Source organism: Staurois parvus, unplaced genomic scaffold (genome assembly GCF_062004578.1).
Source record: "Staurois parvus isolate SC_StPar_1 unplaced genomic scaffold, SC_StPar_1.0 ptg000126l, whole genome shotgun sequence".
Taxonomy (NCBI): Eukaryota; Metazoa; Chordata; class Amphibia; order Anura; family Ranidae; genus Staurois; species Staurois parvus.
The window spans coordinates 2,563,794-2,585,511 of NW_028317922.1; the positions used below are offsets into that span (position 1 = coordinate 2,563,794).

General features: G+C 53.4%; 7 non-coding genes across 7 annotated transcripts; all 7 read left to right on the forward strand.

The window, feature by feature from the left end:
* The first annotated feature begins 953 nt into the window (after positions 1–953).
* TRNAQ-CUG (transfer RNA glutamine (anticodon CUG)) lies at positions 954–1,025 on the forward strand. Its single transcript has one exon. It is a non-coding gene; the product is annotated as a tRNA-Gln (tRNA).
* A 2,071-nt stretch (positions 1,026–3,096) lies between these two features.
* Positions 3,097–3,168, forward strand: TRNAQ-CUG (transfer RNA glutamine (anticodon CUG)). Its single transcript has one exon. It is a non-coding gene; the product is annotated as a tRNA-Gln (tRNA).
* Positions 3,169–3,402: 234 nt separating this feature from the next.
* On the forward strand, positions 3,403–3,474 carry TRNAD-GUC (transfer RNA aspartic acid (anticodon GUC)). Its single transcript has one exon. It is a non-coding gene; the product is annotated as a tRNA-Asp (tRNA).
* Positions 3,475–5,239: 1,765 nt separating this feature from the next.
* On the forward strand, positions 5,240–5,311 carry TRNAQ-CUG (transfer RNA glutamine (anticodon CUG)). The gene has a single exon. It is a non-coding gene; the product is annotated as a tRNA-Gln (tRNA).
* Positions 5,312–15,953: 10,642 nt separating this feature from the next.
* TRNAQ-CUG (transfer RNA glutamine (anticodon CUG)) lies at positions 15,954–16,025 on the forward strand. The gene has a single exon. It is a non-coding gene; the product is annotated as a tRNA-Gln (tRNA).
* Positions 16,026–18,095: 2,070 nt separating this feature from the next.
* Positions 18,096–18,167, forward strand: TRNAQ-CUG (transfer RNA glutamine (anticodon CUG)). The gene has a single exon. It is a non-coding gene; the product is annotated as a tRNA-Gln (tRNA).
* A 2,071-nt stretch (positions 18,168–20,238) lies between these two features.
* On the forward strand, positions 20,239–20,310 carry TRNAQ-CUG (transfer RNA glutamine (anticodon CUG)). Its single transcript has one exon. It is a non-coding gene; the product is annotated as a tRNA-Gln (tRNA).
* The last annotated feature ends 1,408 nt before the right edge of the window (positions 20,311–21,718 follow it).

Sequence of the window (21,718 nt, forward strand, 5' to 3'; positions counted from 1 at the left end):
CCTGTCTTTGGTGCTGGAGGTTCCCTCTGGTTCCCAGTTTCACCCAGTGGCAACCTGTTTACTACTGAACCTCACGCTCCAAGCCGTCTTCCATATAGCTATTACTACGCTTCAAAGAGTCTTGGGAAAGAGCTTTGGGCGGTAACAAACCATAGCTGTGCTTTCTGCCTGATCGGGTGACTCTTCGCCCTGGTGCCTCATGGCACCTCGAAAGTTTCATCATCTTTTCCTGTTCATCAAGTCTCGATGTGACCTACCTCTTTCCGGATCGCTCTTTCGAAAAATCACCAGGCCCCTGATGAAGGAGATATCCCGAAGGGCTTGGGTTCAAGCAACCGAAAGTCCAAGCGCTAGAAAAAGTGTGCTCGTGATCCTTGCTGGAGTGGAAAAGGATCATGCAGCCTGTGCCACAACCATAGTCGCCTGGTGAGACAAAACAATGCAGAGAGCGTGAAAAAAAAAATCAAAAGGACTTGAGGTTCCGGGAAAAGAGCCATTGCCAGAAGAGGGGTGGCATCATCCTGGGCGGCCTTCCTGTAAGGGCTCGCCTGAAGCCACAGGCAAGGCACCCGCCTGGCCTCCTTATGCTTGACTGGCGCGTGGACCTGGCACTCCTCCCAAGGGTGGAATTTGCGAGAAGCGTTTTGCAAGAAGCCCTTACCACTAGATGAATCGATTGTTGTGACGCCCACCCCTGTCTTGCTGCTTGGGCCATCCCATGTCTACTTCTGCCATGAATGCCCCAGGAAAAGGAGGAAATGATTTGCTGTACTTTTAGCTTTCCCGGTACCTTCGCATGGGAAATTGCCGCCCCTTCATTGACCAAGAGATGGCGATCGACGGTGTAGGGAAAAGATTATAGGAGAGTCGGTCCTAGGGGGGTTAAGGGGGAGTGAGCGTTAGCTACAGGCATAGCGAGGCACAAGAAAAGCGAGAAAGATCCTCGTTCCAGGGGTTCCATGGTGTAACGGTCAGCACTCTGGACTCTGAATCCAGCGATCCGAGTTCAAATCTCGGTGGGACCTTCTTTGCCGAGCCGCCGTTGATTTGAGCCTGGCGACTTGACTTGTCTATTACTGGCGGAAAGGCCAGTGATAGCGGAAGCCGCCCACAAGGCGGATGCCGTGCGAACGAGGCCCGTTGCAAGGGTGATGTCCGGCCGACTGCAAGGCAAACTGAGGAGGCCCACAGCTCTATTGAAAGAGAAGCTGTGCAGCCGTATGTACTTTGGCCAGGAGCAGGTGCTCTGCACCAACTGGTCCTCGTTAGTATAGTGGTGAGTATCCCCGCCTGTTACGCGGGAGACCGGGGTTCGATTCCCCGACGGGGAGGCCGGCTTTTCTTTTCTACCCACCTACCCCCACACTCCTCTGCCTCCACTCAGCTTAACTCCTTGGATGGTCTTTGAAGGAGAAAACGCTCACATTCGCAGCACATGGCAATTACAGAAGTTCATCGGATGGCCACCCAGCTCGACACCAAGTGGCACGGCTTTCTGGACCAAGTCAAGCTTTCAACTTCGCAGGACCTGGCCGCTTCACACCATCTGTGGAATCTTCCGCTGGGGTGCGTACTTCTCCCACTTCCATGCCTCTTCCAAGTTCTCAACACCTTTCATCTCTACTTCTCCACAGTCATTGCCAGCAGCCCATTTTCGACCCACAGACCTTGATTTCCTCTTCTCCCATTGCTCGCTCTCGAGACTCTGCGCCTTTGCTTCCACCAGCTCTGGACCTCCTCCGTCATGTACACTTCCTGCACCCATGTCCTGAAAACACTACATCTGCAGGCACGCAGATTGAAAGGCGTAGGCGAGTGAGCCCAGTGTGCTCTTTAGCCGATCATTAATGCCCTCCTAAAAGCCCACCACCAGGCCAACATACAGCAGAGTATGCAGCAGATTCATTGCTTTGGCCTCGGGGAGGGTCTTTTTGACTCTCTCTACCCCCCCTCCCCGGTGTGCAACACGTTCTAGAGTTGGTCTCCGGTTACAATCTATTAAGATTCCAGTTTTTGCACGCTCAACCCTAATGGGAAGACCTTGGGCCTCCTCCCCTTCTCTGATCATCTCCAGTCATCCCGTTTGCTAAGGCCTTCATAAGGAATTTGTCCCACGCAGAGCATTACCTTTCCCCAGCTGGGGCCTGTCTTTGGTGCTGGAGGTTCCCTCTGGTTCCCAGTTTCACCCAGTGGCAACCTGTTTACTACTGAACCTCACGCTCCAAGCCGTCTTCCATATAGCTATTACTACGCTTCAAAGAGTCTTGGGAAAGAGCTTTGGGCGGTAACAAACCATAGCTGTGCTTTCTGCCTGATCGGGTGACTCTTCGCCCTGGTGCCTCATGGCACCTCGAAAGTTTCATCATCTTTTCCTGTTCATCAAGTCTCGATGTGACCTACCTCTTTCCGGATCGCTCTTTCGAAAAATCACCAGGCCCCTGATGAAGGAGATATCCCGAAGGGCTTGGGTTCAAGCAACCGAAAGTCCAAGCGCTAGAAAAAGTGTGCTCGTGATCCTTGCTGGAGTGGAAAAGGATCATGCAGCCTGTGCCACAACCATAGTCGCCTGGTGAGACAAAACAATGCAGAGAGCGTGAAAAAAAAAATCAAAAGGACTTGAGGTTCCGGGAAAAGAGCCATTGCCAGAAGAGGGGTGGCATCATCCTGGGCGGCCTTCCTGTAAGGGCTCGCCTGAAGCCACAGGCAAGGCACCCGCCTGGCCTCCTTATGCTTGACTGGCGCGTGGACCTGGCACTCCTCCCAAGGGTGGAATTTGCGAGAAGCGTTTTGCAAGAAGCCCTTACCACTAGATGAATCGATTGTTGTGACGCCCACCCCTGTCTTGCTGCTTGGGCCATCCCATGTCTACTTCTGCCATGAATGCCCCAGGAAAAGGAGGAAATGATTTGCTGTACTTTTAGCTTTCCCGGTACCTTCGCATGGGAAATTGCCGCCCCTTCATTGACCAAGAGATGGCGATCGACGGTGTAGGGAAAAGATTATAGGAGAGTCGGTCCTAGGGGGGTTAAGGGGGAGTGAGCGTTAGCTACAGGCATAGCGAGGCACAAGAAAAGCGAGAAAGATCCTCGTTCCAGGGGTTCCATGGTGTAACGGTCAGCACTCTGGACTCTGAATCCAGCGATCCGAGTTCAAATCTCGGTGGGACCTTCTTTGCCGAGCCGCCGTTGATTTGAGCCTGGCGACTTGACTTGTCTATTACTGGCGGAAAGGCCAGTGATAGCGGAAGCCGCCCACAAGGCGGATGCCGTGCGAACGAGGCCCGTTGCAAGGGTGATGTCCGGCCGACTGCAAGGCAAACTGAGGAGGCCCACAGCTCTATTGAAAGAGAAGCTGTGCAGCCGTATGTACTTTGGCCAGGAGCAGGTGCTCTGCACCAACTGGTCCTCGTTAGTATAGTGGTGAGTATCCCCGCCTGTCACGCGGGAGACCGGGGTTCGATTCCCCGACGGGGAGGCCGGCTTTTCTTTTCTACCCACCTACCCCCACACTCCTCTGCCTCCTCTCAGCTTAACTCCTTGGATGGTCTTTGAAGGAGAAAACGCTCACATTCGCAGCACATGGCAATTACAGAAGTTCATCGGATGGCCACCCAGCTCGACACCAAGTGGCACGGCTTTCTGGACCAAGTCAAGCTTTCAACTTCGCAGGACCTGGCCGCTTCACACCATCTGTGGAATCTTCCGCTGGGGTGCGTACTTCTCCCACTTCCACGCCTCTTCCAAGTTCTCAACACCTTTCATCTCTACTTCTCCACAGTCATTGCCAGCAGCCCATTTTCGACCCACAGACCTTGATTTCCTCTTCTCCCATTGCTCGCTCTCGAGACTCTGCGCCTTTGCTTCCACCAGCTCTGGACCTCCTCCGTCATGTACACTTCCTGCACCCATGTCCTGAAAACACTACATCTGCAGGCACGCAGATTGAAAGGCGTAGGCGAGTGAGCCCAGTGTGCTCTTTAGCCGATCATTAATGCCCTCCTAAAAGCCCACCACCAGGCCAACATACAGCAGAGTATGCAGCAGATTCATTGCTTTGGCCTCGGGGAGGGTCTTTTTGACTTTCTCTACCCCCCCTCCCCGGTGTGCAACACGTTCTAGAGTTGGTCTCCGGTTACAATCTATTAAGATTCCAGTTTTTGCACGCTCAACCCTAATGGGAAGACCTTGGGCCTCCTCCCCTTCTCTGATCATCTCCAGTCATCCCGTTTGCTAAGGCCTTCATAAGGAATTTGTCCCACGCAGAGCATTACCTTTCCCCAGCTGGGGCCTGTCTTTGGTGCTGGAGGTTCCCTCTGGTTCCCAGTTTCACCCAGTGGCAACCTGTTTACTACTGAACCTCACGCTCCAAGCCGTCTTCCATATAGCTATTACTACGCTTCAAAGAGTCTTGGGAAAGAGCTTTGGGCGGTAACAAACCATAGCTGTGCTTTCTGCCTGATCGGGTGACTCTTCGCCCTGGTGCCTCATGGCACCTCGAAAGTTTCATCATCTTTTCCTGTTCATCAAGTCTCGATGTGACCTACCTCTTTCCGGATCGCTCTTTCGAAAAATCACCAGGCCCCTGATGAAGGAGATATCCCGAAGGGCTTGGGTTCAAGCAACCGAAAGTCCAAGCGCTAGAAAAAGTGTGCTCGTGATCCTTGCTGGAGTGGAAAAGGATCATGCAGCCTGTGCCACAACCATAGTCGCCTGGTGAGACAAAACAATGCAGAGAGCGTGAAAAAAAAAATCAAAAGGACTTGAGGTTCCGGGAAAAGAGCCATTGCCAGAAGAGGGGTGGCATCATCCTGGGCGGCCTTCCTGTAAGGGCTCGCCTGAAGCCACAGGCAAGGCACCCGCCTGGCCTCCTTATGCTTGACTGGCGCGTGGACCTGGCACTCCTCCCAAGGGTGGAATTTGCGAGAAGCGTTTTGCAAGAAGCCCTTACCACTAGATGAATCGATTGTTGTGACGCCCACCCCTGTCTTGCTGCTTGGGCCATCCCATGTCTACTTCTGCCATGAATGCCCCAGGAAAAGGAGGAAATGATTTGCTGTACTTTTAGCTTTCCCGGTACCTTCGCATGGGAAATTGCCGCCCCTTCATTGACCAAGAGATGGCGATCGACGGTGTAGGGAAAAGATTATAGGAGAGTCGGTCCTAGGGGGGTTAAGGGGGAGTGAGCGTTAGCTACAGGCATAGCGAGGCACAAGAAAAGCGAGAAAGATTCTCGTTCCAGGGGTTCCATGGTGTAAGGGTCAGCACTCTGGACTCTGAATCCAGCGATCCGAGTTCAAATCTCGGTGGGACCTTCTTTGCCGAGCCGCCGTTGATTTGAGCCTGGCGACTTGACTTGTCTATTACTGGCGGAAAGGCCAGTGATAGCGGAAGCCGCCCACAAGGCGGATGCCGTGCGAACGAGGCCCGTTGCAAGGGTGATGTCCGGCCGACTGCAAGGCAAACTGAGGAGGCCCACAGCTCTATTGAAAGAGAAGCTGTGCAGCCGTATGTACTTTGGCCAGGAGCAGGTGTTCTGCACCAACTGGTCCTCGTTCGTATAGTGGTGAGTATCCCCGCCTGTCACGCGGGAGACCGGGGTTCGATTCCCCGACGGCAAGGCCGGCTTTTCTTTTCTACCCACCTACCCCCACACTCCTCTGCCTCCGCTCAGCTTAACTCCTTGGATGGTCTTTGAAGGAGAAAACGCTCACATTCGCAGCACATGGCAATTACAGAAGTTCATCGGATGGCCACCCAGCTCGACACCAAGTGGCACGGCTTTCTGGACCAAGTCAAGCTTTCAACTTCGCAGGACCTGGCCGCTTCACACCATCTGTGGAATCTTCCGCTGGGGTGCGTACTTCTCCCACTTCCACGCCTCTTCCAAGTTCTCAACACCTTTCATCTCTACTTCTCCACAGTCATTGCCAGCAGCCCATTTTCGACCCACAGACCTTGATTTCCTCTTCTCCCATTCCTCGCTCTCGAGACTCTGCGCCTTTGCTTCCACCAGCTCTGGACCTCCTCCGTCATGTACACTTCCTGCACCCATGTCCTGAAAACACTACATCTGCAGGCACGCAGATTGAAAGGCGTAGGCGAGTGAGCCCAGTGTGCTCTTTAGCCGATCATTAATGCCCTCCTAAAAGCCCACCACCAGGCCAACATACAGCAGAGTATGCAGCAGATTCATTGCTTTGGCCTCGGGGAGGGTCTTTTTGACTCTCTCTACCCCCCCTCCCCGGTGTGCAACACGTTCTAGAGTTGGTCTCCGGTTACAATCTATTAAGATTCCAGTTTTTGCACGCTCAACCCTAATGGGAAGACCTTGGGCCTCCTCCCCTTCTCTGATCATCTCCAGTCATCCCGTTTGCTAAGGCCTTCATAAGGAATTTGTCCCACGCAGAGCATTACCTTTCCCCAGCTGGGGCCTGTCTTTGGTGCTGGAGGTTCCCTCTGGTTCCCAGTTTCACCCAGTGGCAACCTGTTTACTACTGAACCTCACGCTCCAAGCCGTCTTCCATATAGCTATTACTACGCTTCAAAGAGTCTTGGGAAAGAGCTTTGGGCGGTAACAAACCATAGCTGTGCTTTCTGCCTGATCGGGTGACTCTTCGCCCTGGTGCCTCATGGCACCTCGAAAGTTTCATCATCTTTTCCTGTTCATCAAGTCTCGATGTGACCTACCTCTTTCCGGATCGCTCTTTCGAAAAATCACCAGGCCCCTGATGAAGGAGATATCCCGAAGGGCTTGGGTTCAAGCAACCGAAAGTCCAAGCGCTAGAAAAAGTGTGCTCGTGATCCTTGCTGGAGTGGAAAAGGATCATGCAGCCTGTGCCACAACCATAGTCGCCTGGTGAGACAAAACAATGCAGAGAGCGTGAAAAAAAAAATCAAAAGGACTTGAGGTTCCGGGAAAAGAGCCATTGCCAGAAGAGGGGTGGCATCATCCTGGGCGGCCTTCCTGTAAGGGCTCGCCTGAAGCCACAGGCAAGGCACCCGCCTGGCCTCCTTATGCTTGACTGGCGCGTGGACCTGGCACTCCTCCCAAGGGTGGAATTTGCGAGAAGCGTTTTGCAAGAAGCCCTTACCACTAGATGAATCGATTGTTGTGACGCCCACCCCTGTCTTGCTGCTTGGGCCATCCCATGTCTACTTCTGCCATGAATGCCCCAGGAAAAGGAGGAAATGATTTGCTGTACTTTTAGCTTTCCCGGTACCTTCGCATGGGAAATTGCCGCCCCTTCATTGACCAAGAGATGGCGATCGACGGTGTAGGGAAAAGATTATAGGAGAGTCGGTCCTAGGGGGGTTAAGGGGGAGTGAGCGTTAGCTACAGGCATAGCGAGGCACAAGAAAAGCGAGAAAGATCCTCGTTCCAGGGGTTCCATGGTGTAACGGTCAGCACTCTGGACTCTGAATCCAGCGATCCGAGTTCAAATCTCAGTGGGACCTTCTTTGCCGAGCCGCCGTTGATTTGAGCCTGGCGACTTGACTTGTCTATTACTGGCGGAAAGGCCAGTGATAGCGGAAGCCGCCCACAAGGCGGATGCCGTGCGAACGAGGCCCGTTGCAAGGGTGATGTCCGGCCGACTGCAAGGCAAACTGAGGAGGCCCACAGCTCTATTGAAAGAGAAGCTGTGCAGCCGTATGTACTTTGGCCAGGAGCAGGTGTTCTGCACCAACTGGTCCTCGTTAGTATAGTGGTGAGTATCCCCGCCTGTCACGCGGGATACCGGGGTCCGATTCCCCGACGGGGAGGCCGGCTTTTCTTTTCTACCCACCTACCCCCACACTCCTCTGCCTCCGCTCAGCTTAACTCCTTGGATGGTCTTTGAAGGAGAAAACGCTCACATTCGCAGCACATGGCAATTACAGAAGTTCATCGGATGGCCACCCAGCTCGACACCAAGTGGCACGGCTTTCTGGACCAAGTCAAGCTTTCAACTTCGCAGGACCTGGCCGCTTCACACCATCTGTGGAATCTTCCGCTGGGGTGCGTACTTCTCCCACTTCCACGCCTCTTCCAAGTTCTCAACACCTTTCATCTCTACTTCTCCACAGTCATTGCCAGCAGCCCATTTTCGACCCACAGACCTTGATTTCCTCTTCTCCCATTGCTCGCTCTCGAGACTCTGCGCCTTTGCTTCCACCAGCTCTGGACCTCCTCCGTCATGTACACTTCCTGCACCCATGTCCTGAAAACACTACATCTGCAGGCACGCAGATTGAAAGGCGTAGGCGAGTGAGCCCAGTGTGCTCTTTAGCCGATCATTAATGCCCTCCTAAAAGCCCACCACCAGGCCAACATACAGCAGAGTATGCAGCAGATTCATTGCTTTGGCCTCGGGGAGGGTCTTTTTGACTCTCTCTACCCCCCCTCCCCGGTGTGCAACACGTTCTAGAGTTGGTCTCCGGTTACAATCTATTAAGATTCCAGTTTTTGCACGCTCAACCCTAATGGGAAGTCCTTGGGCCTCCTCCCCTTCTCTGATCATCTCCAGTCATCCCGTTTGCTAAGGCCTTCATAAGGAATTTGTCCCACGCAGAGCATTCCCTTTCCCCAGCTGGGGCCTGTCTTTGGTGCTGGAGGTTCCCTCTGGTTCCCAGTTTCACCCAGTGGCAACCTGTTTACTACTGAACCTCACGCTCCAAGCCGTCTTCCATATAGCTATTACTACGCTTCAAAGAGTCTTGGGAAAGAGCTTTGGGCGGTAACAAACCATAGCTGTGCTTTCTGCCTGATCGGGTGACTCTTCGCCCTGGTGCCTCATGGCACCTCGAAAGTTTCATCATCTTTTCCTGTTCATCAAGTCTCGATGTGACCTACCTCTTTCCGGATCGCTCTTTCGAAAAATCACCAGGCCCCTGATGAAGGAGATATCCCGAAGGGCTTGGGTTCAAGCAACCGAAAGTCCAAGCGCTAGAAAAAGTGTGCTCGTGATCCTTGCTGGAGTGGAAAAGGATCATGCAGCCTGTGCCACAACCATAGTCGCCTGGTGAGACAAAACAATGCAGAGAGCGTGAAAAAAAAAATCAAAAGGACTTGAGGTTCCGGGAAAAGAGCCATTGCCAGAAGAGGGGTGGCATCATCCTGGGCGGCCTTCCTGTAAGGGCTCGCCTGAAGCCACAGGCAAGGCACCCGCCTGGCCTCCTTATGCTTGACTGGCGCGTGGACCTGGCACTCCTCCCAAGGGTGGAATTTGCGAGAAGCGTTTTGCAAGAAGCCCTTACCACTAGATGAATCGATTGTTGTGACGCCCACCCCTGTCTTGCTGCTTGGGCCATCCCATGTCTACTTCTGCCATGAATGCCCCAGGAAAAGGAGGAAATGATTTGCTGTACTTTTAGCTTTCCCGGTACCTTCGCATGGGAAATTGCCGCCCCTTCATTGACCAAGAGATGGCGATCGACGGTGTAGGGAAAAGATTATAGGAGAGTCGGTCCTAGGGGGGTTAAGGGGGAGTGAGCGTTAGCTACAGGCATAGCGAGGCACAAGAAAAGCGAGAAAGATCCTCGTTCCAGGGGTTCCATGGTGTAACGGTCAGCACTCTGGACTCTGAATCCATCGATCCGAGTTCAAATCTCAGTGGGACCTTCTTTGCCGAGCCGCCGTTGATTTGAGCCTGGCGACTTGACTTGTCTATTACTGGCGGAAAGGCCAGTGATAGCGGAAGCCGCCCACAAGGCGGATGCCGTGCGAACGAGGCCCGTTGCAAGGGTGATGTCCGGCCGACTGCAAGGCAAACTGAGGAGGCCCACAGCTCTATTGAAAGAGAAGCTGTGCAGCCGTATGTACTTTGGCCAGGAGCAGGTGTTCTGCACCAACTGGTCCTCGTTAGTATAGTGGTGAGTATCCCCGCCTGTCACGCGGGATACCGGGGTTCGATTCCCCGACGGGGAGGTCGGCTTTTCTTTTCTACCCACCTACCCCCACACTCCTCTGCCTCCGCTCAGCTTAACTCCTTGGATGGTCTTTGAAGGAGAAAACGCTCACATTCGCAGCACATGGCAATTACAGAAGTTCATCGGATGGCCACCCAGCTCGACACCAAGTGGCACGGCTTTCTGGACCAAGTCAAGCTTTCAACTTCGCAGGACCTGGCCGCTTCACACCATCTGTGGAATCTTCCGCTGGGGTGCGTACTTCTCCCACTTCCACGCCTCTTCCAAGTTCTCAACACCTTTCATCTCTACTTCTCCACAGTCATTGCCAGCAGCCCATTTTCGACCCACAGACCTTGATTTCCTCTTCTCCCATTGCTCGCTCTCGAGACTCTGCGCCTTTGCTTCCACCAGCTCTGGACCTCCTCCGTCATGTACACTTCCTGCACCCATGTCCTGAAAACACTACATCTGCAGGCACGCAGATTGAAAGGCGTAGGCGAGTGAGCCCAGTGTGCTCTTTAGCCGATCATTAATGCCCTCCTAAAAGCCCACCACCAGGCCAACATACAGCAGAGTATGCAGCAGATTCATTGCTTTGGCCTCGGGGAGGGTCTTTTTGACTCTCTCTACCCCCCCTCCCCGGTGTGCAACACGTTCTAGAGTTGGTCTCCGGTTACAATCTATTAAGATTCCAGTTTTTGCACGCTCAACCCTAATGGGAAGTCCTTGGGCCTCCTCCCCTTCTCTGATCATCTCCAGTCATCCCGTTTGCTAAGGCCTTCATAAGGAATTTGTCCCACGCAGAGCATTCCCTTTCCCCAGCTGGGGCCTGTCTTTGGTGCTGGAGGTTCCCTCTGGTTCCCAGTTTCACCCAGTGGCAACCTGTTTACTACTGAACCTCACGCTCCAAGCCGTCTTCCATATAGCTATTACTACGCTTCAAAGAGTCTTGGGAAAGAGCTTTGGGCGGTAACAAACCATAGCTGTGCTTTCTGCCTGATCGGGTGACTCTTCGCCCTGGTGCCTCATGGCACCTCGAAAGTTTCATCATCTTTTCCTGTTCATCAAGTCTCGATGTGACCTACCTCTTTCCGGATCGCTCTTTCGAAAAATCACCAGGCCCCTGATGAAGGAGATATCCCGAAGGGCTTGGGTTCAAGCAACCGAAAGTCCAAGCGCTAGAAAAAGTGTGCTCGTGATCCTTGCTGGAGTGGAAAAGGATCATGCAGCCTGTGCCACAACCATAGTCGCCTGGTGAGACAAAACAATGCAGAGAGCGTGAAAAAAAAAATCAAAAGGACTTGAGGTTCCGGGAAAAGAGCCATTGCCAGAAGAGGGGTGGCATCATCCTGGGCGGCCTTCCTGTAAGGGCTCGCCTGAAGCCACAGGCAAGGCACCCGCCTGGCCTCCTTATGCTTGACTGGCGCGTGGACCTGGCACTCCTCCCAAGGGTGGAATTTGCGAGAAGCGTTTTGCAAGAAGCCCTTACCACTAGATGAATCGATTGTTGTGACGCCCACCCCTGTCTTGCTGCTTGGGCCATCCCATGTCTACTTCTGCCATGAATGCCCCAGGAAAAGGAGGAAATGATTTGCTGTACTTTTAGCTTTCACGGTACCTTCGCATGGGAAATTGCCGCCCCTTCATTGACCAAGAGATGGCGATCGACGGTGTAGGGAAAAGATTATAGGAGAGTCGGTCCTAGGGGGGTTAATGGGGAGTGAGCGTTAGCTACAGGCATAGCGAGGCACAAGAAAAGCGAGAAAGATCCTCGTTCCAGGGGTTCCATGGTGTAACGGTCAGCACTCTGGACTCTGAATCCAGCGATCCGAGTTCAAATCTCAGTGGGACCTTCTTTGCCGAGCCGCCGTTGATTTGAGCCTGGCGACTTGACTTGTCTATTACTGGCGGAAAGGCCAGTGATAGCGGAAGCCGCCCACAAGGCGGATGCCGTGCGAACGAGGCCCGTTGCAAGGGTGATGTCCGGCCGACTGCAAGGCAAACTGAGGAGGCCCACAGCTCTATTGAAAGAGAAGCTGTGCAGCCGTATGTACTTTGGCCAGGAGCAGGTGTTCTGCACCAACTGGTCCTCGTTAGTATAGTGGTGAGTATCCCCGCCTGTCACGCGGGATACCGGGGTCCGATTCCCCGACGGGGAGGCCGGCTTTTCTTTTCTACCCACCTACCCCCACACTCCTCTGCCTCCGCTCAGCTTAACTCCTTGGATGGTCTTTGAAGGAGAAAACGCTCACATTCGCAGCACATGGCAATTACAGAAGTTCATCGGATGGCCACCCAGCTCGACACCAAGTGGCACGGCTTTCTGGACCAAGTCAAGCTTTCAACTTCGCAGGACCTGGCCGCTTCACACCATCTGTGGAATCTTCCGCTGGGGTGCGTACTTCTCCCACTTCCACGCCTCTTCCAAGTTCTCAACACCTTTCATCTCTACTTCTCCACAGTCATTGCCAGCAGCCCATTTTCGACCCACAGACCTTGATTTCCTCTTCTCCCATTGCTCGCTCTCGAGACTCTGCGCCTTTGCTTCCACCAGCTCTGGACCTCCTCCGTCATGTACACTTCCTGCACCCATGTCCTGAAAACACTACATCTGCAGGCACGCAGATTGAAAGGCGTAGGCGAGTGAGCCCAGTGTGCTCTTTAGCCGATCATTAATGCCCTCCTAAAAGCCCACCACCAGGCCAACATACAGCAGAGTATGCAGCAGATTCATTGCTTTGGCCTCGGGGAGGGTCTTTTTGACTCTCTCTACCCCCCCTCCCCGGTGTGCAACACGTTCTAGAGTTGGTCTCCGGTTACAATCTATTAAGATTCCAGTTTTTGCACGCTCAACCCTAATGGGAAGTCCTTGGGCCTCCTCCCCTTCTCTGATCATCTCCAGTCATCCCGTTTGCTAAGGCCTTCATAAGGAATTTGTCCCACGCAGAGCATTCCCTTTCCCCAGCTGGGGCCTGTCTTTGGTGCTGGAGGTTCCCTCTGGTTCCCAGTTTCACCCAGTGGCAACCTGTTTACTACTGAACCTCACGCTCCAAGCCGTCTTCCATATAGCTATTACTACGCTTCAAAGAGTCTTGGGAAAGAGCTTTGGGCGGTAACAAACCATAGCTGTGCTTTCTGCCTGATCGGGTGACTCTTCGCCCTGGTGCCTCATGGCACCTCGAAAGTTTCATCATCTTTTCCTGTTCATCAAGTCTCGATGTGACCTACCTCTTTCCGGATCGCTCTTTCGAAAAATCACCAGGCCCCTGATGAAGGAGATATCCCGAAGGGCTTGGGTTCAAGCAACCGAAAGTCCAAGCGCTAGAAAAAGTGTGCTCGTGATCCTTGCTGGAGTGGAAAAGGATCATGCAGCCTGTGCCACAACCATAGTCGCCTGGTGAGACAAAACAATGCAGAGAGCGTGAAAAAAAAAATCAAAAGGACTTGAGGTTCCGGGAAAAGAGCCATTGCCAGAAGAGGGGTGGCATCATCCTGGGCGGCCTTCCTGTAAGGGCTCGCCTGAAGCCACAGGCAAGGCACCCGCCTGGCCTCCTTATGCTTGACTGGCGCGTGGACCTGGCACTCCTCCCAAGGGTGGAATTTGCGAGAAGCGTTTTGCAAGAAGCCCTTACCACTAGATGAATCGATTGTTGTGACGCCCACCCCTGTCTTGCTGCTTGGGCCATCCCATGTCTACTTCTGCCATGAATGCCCCAGGAAAAGGAGGAAATGATTTGCTGTACTTTTAGCTTTCCCGGTACCTTCGCATGGGAAATTGCCGCCCCTTCATTGACCAAGAGATGGCGATCGACGGTGTAGGGAAAAGATTATAGGAGAGTCGGTCCTAGGGGGGTTAAGGGGGAGTGAGCGTTAGCTACAGGCATAGCGAGGCACAAGAAAAGCGAGAAAGATCCTCGTTCCAGGGGTTCCATGGTGTAACGGTCAGCACTCTGGACTCTGAATCCAGCGATCCGAGTTCAAATCTCAGTGGGACCTTCTTTGCCGAGCCGCCGTTGATTTGAGCCTGGCGACTTGACTTGTCTATTACTGGCGGAAAGGCCAGTGATAGCGGAAGCCGCCCACAAGGCGGATGCCGTGCGAACGAGGCCCGTTGCAAGGGTGATGTCCGGCCGACTGCAAGGCAAACTGAGGAGGCCCACAGCTCTATTGAAAGTGAAGCTGTGCAGCCGTATGTACTTTGGCCAGGAGCAGGTGCTCTGCACCAACTGGTCCTCGTTAGTATAGTGGTGAGTATCCCCGCCTGTTACGCAGGAGACCGGGGTTCGATTCCCCGACAGCGAGGCCGGCTTTTCTTTTCTACCCACCTACCCCCACACTCCTCTGCCTCCGCTCAGCTTAACTCCTTGGATGGTCTTTGAAGGAGAAAACGCTCACATTCGCAGCACATGGCAATTACAGAAGTTCATCGGATGGCCACCCAGCTCGACACCAAGTGGCACGGCTTTCTGGACCAAGTCAAGCTTTCAACTTCGCAGGACCTGGCCGCTTCACACCATCTGTGGAATCTTCCGCTGGGGTGCGTACTTCTCCCACTTCCACGCCTCTTCCAAGTTCTCAACACCTTTCATCTCTACTTCTCCACAGTCATTGCCAGCAGCCCATTTTCGACCCACAGACCTTGATTTCCTCTTCTCCCATTGCTCGCTCTCGAGACTCTGCGCCTTTGCTTCCACCAGCTCTGGACCTCCTCCGTCATGTACACTTCCTGCACCCATGTCCTGAAAACACTACATCTGCAGGCACGCAGATTGAAAGGCGTAGGCGAGTGAGCCCAGTGTGCTCTTTAGCCGATCATTAATGCCCTCCTAAAAGCCCACCACCAGGCCAACATACAGCAGAGTATGCAGCAGATTCATTGCTTTGGCCTCGGGGAGGGTCTTTTTGACTCTCTCTACCCCCCTCCCCGGTGTGCAACACGTTCTAGAGTTGGTCTCCGGTTACAATCTATTAAGATTCCAGTTTTTGCACGCTCAACCCTAATGGGAAGACTTTTGGCCTCCTCCCCTTCTCTGATCATCTCCAGTCATCCCGTTTGCTAAGGCCTTCATAAGGAATTTGTCCCACGCAGAGCATTACCTTTCCCCAGCTGGGGCCTGTCTTTGGTGCTGGAGGTTCCCTCTGGTTCCCAGTTTCACCCAGTGGCAACCTGTTTACTACTGAACCTCACGCTCCAAGCCGTCTTCCATATAGCTATTACTACGCTTCAAAGAGTCTTGGGAAAGAGCTTTGGGCGGTAACAAACCATAGCTGTGCTTTCTGCCTGATCGGGTGACTCTTCGCCCTGGTGCCTCATGGCACCTCAAAAGTTTCATCATCTTTTCCTGTTCATCAAGTCTCGATGTGACCTACCTCTTTCCGGATCGCTCTTTCGAAAAATCACCAGGCCCCTGATGAAGGAGATATCCCGAAGGGCTTGGGTTCAAGCAACCGAAAGTCCAAGCGCTAGAAAAAGTGTGCTCGTGATCCTTGCTGGAGTGGAAAAGGATCATGCAGCCTGTGCCACAACCATAGTCGCCTGGTGAGACAAAACAATGCAGAGAGCGTGAAAAAAAAAATCAAAAGGACTTGAGGTTCCGGGAAAAGAGCCATTGCCAGAAGAGGGGTGGCATCATCCTGGGCGGCCTTCCTGTAAGGGCTCGCCTGAAGCCACAGGCAAGGCACCCGCCTGGCCTCCTTATGCTTGACTGGCGCGTGGACCTGGCACTCCTCCCAAGGGTGGAATTTGCGAGAAGCGTTTTGCAAGAAGCCCTTACCACTAGATGAATCGATTGTTGTGACGCCCACCCCTGTCTTGCTGCTTGGGCCATCCCATGTCTACTTCTGCCATGAATGCCCCAGGAAAAGGAGGAAATGATTTGCTGTACTTTTAGCTTTCCCGGTACCTTCGCATGGGAAATTGCCGCCCCTTCATTGACCAAGAGATGGCGATCGACGGTGTAGGGAAAAGATTATAGGAGAGTCGGTCCTAGGGGGGTTAAGGGGGAGTGAGCGTTAGCTACAGGCATAGCGAGGCACAAGAAAAGCGAGAAAGATCCTCGTTCCAGGGGTTCCATGGTGTAACGGTCAGCACTCTGGACTCTGAATCCAGCGATCCGAGTTCAAATCTCGGTGGGACCTTCTTTGCCGAGCCGCCGTTGATTTGAGCCTGGCGACTTGACTTGTCTATTACTGGCGGAAAGGCCAGTGATAGCGGAAGCCGCCCACAAGGCGGATGCCGTGCGAACGAGGCCCGTTGCAAGGGTGATGTCCGGCCGACTGCAAGGCAAACTGAGGAGGCCCACAGCTCTATTGAAAGAGAAGCTGTGCAGCCGTATGTACTTTGGCCAGGAGCAGGTGCTCTGCACCAACTGGTCCTCGTTAGTATGGTGGTGAGTATCCCCGCCTGTTACGCGGGAGGCCGGGGTTCGATTCCCCGACGGGGAGGCCGGCTTTTCTTTTCTACCCACCTACCCCCACACTCCTCTGCCTCCGCTCAGCTTAACTCCTTGGATGGTCTTTGAAGGAGAAAACGCTCACATTCGCAGCACATGGCAATTACAGAAGTTCATCGGATGGCCACCCAGCTCGACACCAAGTGGCACGGCTTTCTGGACCAAGTCAAGCTTTCAACTTCGCAGGACCTGGCCGCTTCACACCATCTGTGGAATCTTCCGCTGGGGTGCGTACTTCTCCCACTTCCACGCCTCTTCCAAGTTCTCAACACCTTTCATCTCTACTTCTCCACAGTCATTGCCAGCAGCCCATTTTCGACCCACAGACCTTGATTTCCTCTTCTCCCATTGCTCGCTCTCGAGACTCTGCGCCTTTGCTTCCACCAGCTCTGGACCTCCTCCGTCATGTACACTTCCTGCACCCATGTCCTGAAAACACTACATCTGCAGGCACGCAGATTGAAAGGCGTAGGCGAGTGAGCCCAGTGTGCTCTTTAGCCGATCATTAATGCCCTCCTAAAAGCCCACCACCAGGCCAACATACAGCAGAGTATGCAGCAGATTCATTGCTTTGGCCTCGGGGAGGGTCTTTTTGACTCTCTCTACCCCCCCTCCCCGGTGTGCAACACGTTCTAGAGTTGGTCTCCGGTTACAATCTATTAAGATTCCAGTTTTTGCACGCTCAACCCTAATGGGAAGACCTTGGGCCTCCTCCCCTTCTCTGATCATCTCCAGTCATCCCGTTTGCTAAGGCCTTCATAAGGAATTTGTCCCACGCAGAGCATTACCTTTCCCCAGCTGGGGCCTGTCTTTGGTGCTGGAGGTTCCCTCTGGTTCCCAGTTTCACCCAGTGGCAACCTGTTTACTACTGAACCTCACGCTCCAAGCCGTCTTCCATATAGCTATTACTACGCTTCAAAGAGTCTTGGGAAAGAGCTTTGGGCGGTAACAAACCATAGCTGTGCTTTCTGCCTGATCGGGTGACTCTTCGCCCTGGTGCCTCATGGCACCTCGAAAGTTTCATCATCTTTTCCTGTTCATCAAGTCTCGATGTGACCTACCTCTTTCCGGATCGCTCTTTCGAAAAATCACCAGGCCCCTGATGAAGGAGATATCCCGAAGGGCTTGGGTTCAAGCAACCGAAAGTCCAAGCGCTAGAAAAAGTGTGCTCGTGATCCTTGCTGGAGTGGAAAAGGATCATGCAGCCTGTGCCACAACCATAGTCGCCTGGTGAGACAAAACAATGCAGAGAGCGTGAAAAAAAAATCAAAAGGACTTGAGGTTCCGGGAAAAGAGCCATTGCCAGAAGAGGGGTGGCATCATCCTGGGCGGCCTTCCTGTAAGGGCTCGCCTGAAGCCACAGGCAAGGCACCCGCCTGGCCTCCTTATGCTTGACTGGCGCGTGGACCTGGCACTCCTCCCAAGGGTGGAATTTGCGAGAAGCGTTTTGCAAGAAGCCCTTACCACTAGATGAATCGATTGTTGTGACGCCCACCCCTGTCTTGCTGCTTGGGCCATCCCATGTCTACTTCTGCCATGAATGCCCCAGGAAAAGGAGGAAATGATTTGCTGTACTTTTAGCTTTCCCGGTACCTTCGCATGGGAAATTGCCGCCCCTTCATTGACCAAGAGATGGCGATCGACGGTGTAGGGAAAAGATTATAGGAGAGTCGGTCCTAGGGGGGTTAATGGGGAGTGAGCGTTAGCTACAGGCATAGCAAGGCACAAGAAAAGCGAGAAAGTTCCTCGTTCCAGTGGTTCCATGGTGTAACGGTCAGCACTCTGGACTCTGAATCCAGCGATCCGAGTTCAAATCTCGGTGGGACCTTCTTTGCCGAGCCGCCGTTGATTTGAGCCTGGCGACTTGACTTGTCTATTACTGGCGGAAAGGCCAGTGATAGCGGAAGCCGCCCACAAGGCGGATGCCGTGCGAACGAGGCCCGTTGCAAGGGTGATGTCCGGCCGACTGCAAGGCAAACTGAGGAGGCCCACAGCTCTATTGAAAGTGAAGCTGTGCAGCCGTATGTACTTTGGCCAGGAGCAGGTGTTCTGCACCAACTGGTCCTCGTTAGTATAGTGGTGAGTATCCCCGCCTGTTACGCAGGAGACCGGGGTTCGATTCCCCGACAGCGAGGCCGGCTTTTCTTTTCTACCCACCTACCCCCACACTCCTCTGCCTCCGCTCAGCTTAACTCCTTGGATGGTCTTTGAAGGAGAAAACGCTCACATTCGCAGCACATGGCAATTACAGAAGTTCATCGGATGGCCACCCAGCTCGACACCAAGTGGCACGGCTTTCTGGACCAAGTCAAGCTTTCAACTTCGCAGGACCTGGCCGCTTCACACCATCTGTGGAATATTCCGCTGGGGTGCGTACTTCTCCCACTTCCACGCCTCTTCCAAGTTCTCAACACCTTTCATCTCTACTTCTCCACAGTCATTGCCAGCAGCCCATTTTCGACCCACAGACCTTGATTTCCTCTTCTCCCATTGCTCGCTCTCGAGACTCTGCGCCTTTGCTTCCACCAGCTCTGGACCTCCTCCGTCATGTACACTTCCTGCACCCATGTCCTGAAAACACTACATCTGCAGGCACGCAGATTGAAAGGCGTAGGCGAGTGAGCCCAGTGTGCTCTTTAGCCGATCATTAATGCCCTCCTAAAAGCCCACCACCAGGCCAACATACAGCAGAGTATGCAGCAGATTCATTGCTTTGGCCTCGGGGAGGGTCTTTTTGACTCTCTCTACCCCCCCTCCCCGGTGTGCAACACGTTCTAGAGTTGGTCTCCGGTTACAATCTATTAAGATTCCAGTTTTTGCACGCTCAACCCTAATGGGAAGACCTTGGGCCTCCTCCCCTTCTCTGATCATCTCCAGTCATCCCGTTTGCTAAGGCCTTCATAAGGAATTTGTCCCACGCAGAGCATTACCTTTCCCCAGCTGGGGCCTGTCTTTGGTGCTGGAGGTTCCCTCTGGTTCCCAGTTTCACCCAGTGGCAACCTGTTTACTACTGAACCTCACGCTCCAAGCCGTCTTCCATATAGCTATTACTACGCTTCAAAGAGTCTTGGGAAAGAGCTTTGGGCGGTAACAAACCATAGCTGTGCTTTCTGCCTGATCGGGTGACTCTTCGCCCTGGTGCCTCATGGCACCTCGAAAGTTTCATCATCTTTTCCTGTTCATCAAGTCTCGATGTGACCTACCTCTTTCCGGATCGCTCTTTCGAAAAATCACCAGGCCCCTGATGAAGGAGATATCCCGAAGGGCTTGGGTTCAAGCAACCGAAAGTCCAAGCGCTAGAAAAAGTGTGCTCGTGATCCTTGCTGGAGTGGAAAAGGATCATGCAGCCTGTGCCACAACCATAGTCGCCTGGTGAGACAAAACAATGCAGAGAGCGTGAAAAAAAAAATCAAAAGGACTTGAGGTTCCGGGAAAAGAGCCATTGCCAGAAGAGGGGTGGCATCATCCTGGGCGGCCTTCCTGTAAGGGCTCGCCTGAAGCCACAGGCAAGGCACCCGCCTGGCCTCCTTATGCTTGACTGGCGCGTGGACCTGGCACTCCTCCCAAGGGTGGAATTTGCGAGAAGCGTTTTGCAAGAAGCCCTTACCACTAGATGAATCGATTGTTGTGACGCCCACCCCTGTCTTGCTGCTTGGGCCATCCCATGTCTACTTCTGCCATGAATGCCCCAGGAAAAGGAGGAAATGATTTGCTGTACTTTTAGCTTTCCCGGTACCTTCGCATGGGAAATTGCCGCCCCTTCATTGACCAAGAGATGGCGATCGACGGTGTAGGGAAAAGATTATAGGAGAGTCGGTCCTAGGGGGGTTAAGGGGGAGTGAGCGTTAGCTACAGGCATAGCGAGGCACAAGAAAAGCGAGAAAGATCCTCATTCCAGGGGTTCCATGGTGTAACGGTCAGCACTCTGGACTCTGAATCCAGCGATCCGAGTTCAAATCTCGGTGGGACCTTCTTTGCCGAGCCGCCGTTGATTTGAGCCTGGCGACTTGACTTGTCTATTACTGGCGGAAAGGCCAGTGATAGCGGAAGCCGCCCACAAGGCGGATGCCGTGCGAACGAGGCCCGTTGCAAGGGTGATGTCCGGCCGACTGCAAGGCAAACTGAGGAGGCCCACAGCTCTATTGAAAGAGAAGCTGTGCAGCCGTATGTACTTTGGCCAGGAGCAGGTGCTCTGCACCAACTGGTCCTCGTTAGTATAGTGGTGAGTATCCCCGCCTGTCACGCGGGAGACCGGGGTTCGATTCCCCGACAGCGAGGCCGGCTTTTCTTTTCTACCCACCTACCCCCACACTCCTCTGCCTCCGCTCAGCTTAACTCCTTGGATGGTCTTTGAAGGAGAAAACGCTCACATTCGCAGCACATGGCAATTACAGAAGTTCATCGGATGGCCACCCAGCTCGACACCAAGTGGCACGGCTTTCTGGACCAAGTCAAGCTTTCAACTTCGCAGGACCTGGCCGCTTCACACCATCTGTGGAATCTTCCGCTGGGGTGCGTACTTCTCCCACTTCCACGCCTCTTCCAAGTTCTCAACACCTTTCATCTCTACTTCTCCACAGTCATTGCCAGCAGCCCATTTTCGACCCACAGACCTTGATTTCCTCTTCTCCCATTGCTCGCTCTCGAGACTCTGCGCCTTTGCTTCCACCAGCTCTGGACCTCCTCCGTCATGTACACTTCCTGCACCCATGTCCTGAAAACACTACATCTGCAGGCACGCAGATTGAAAGGCGTAGGCGAGTGAGCCCAGTGTGCTCTTTAGCCGATCATTAATGCCCTCCTAAAAGCCCACCACCAGGCCAACATACAGCAGAGTATGCAGCAGATTCATTGCTTTGGCCTCGGGGAGGGTCTTTTTGACTCTCTCTACCCCCCCTCCCCGGTGTGCAACACGTTCTAGAGTTGGTCTCCGGTTACAATCTATTAAGATTCCAGTTTTTGCACGCTCAACCCTAATGGGAAGACCTTGGGCCTCCTCCCCTTCTCTGATCATCTCCAGTCATCCCGTTTGCTAAGGCCTTCATAAGGAATTTGTCCCACGCAGAGCATTACCTTTCCCCAGCTGGGGCCTGTCTTTGGTGCTGGAGGTTCCCTCTGGTTCCCAGTTTCACCCAGTGGCAACCTGTTTACTACTGAACCTCACGCTCCAAGCCGTCTTCCATATAGCTATTACTACGCTTCAAAGAGTCTTGGGAAAGAGCTTTGGGCGGTAACAAACCATAGCTGTGCTTTCTGCCTGATCGGGTGACTCTTCGCCCTGGTGCCTCATGGCACCTCGAAAGTTTCATCATCTTTTCCTGTTCATCAAGTCTCGATGTGACCTACCTCTTTCCGGATCGCTCTTTCGAAAAATCACCA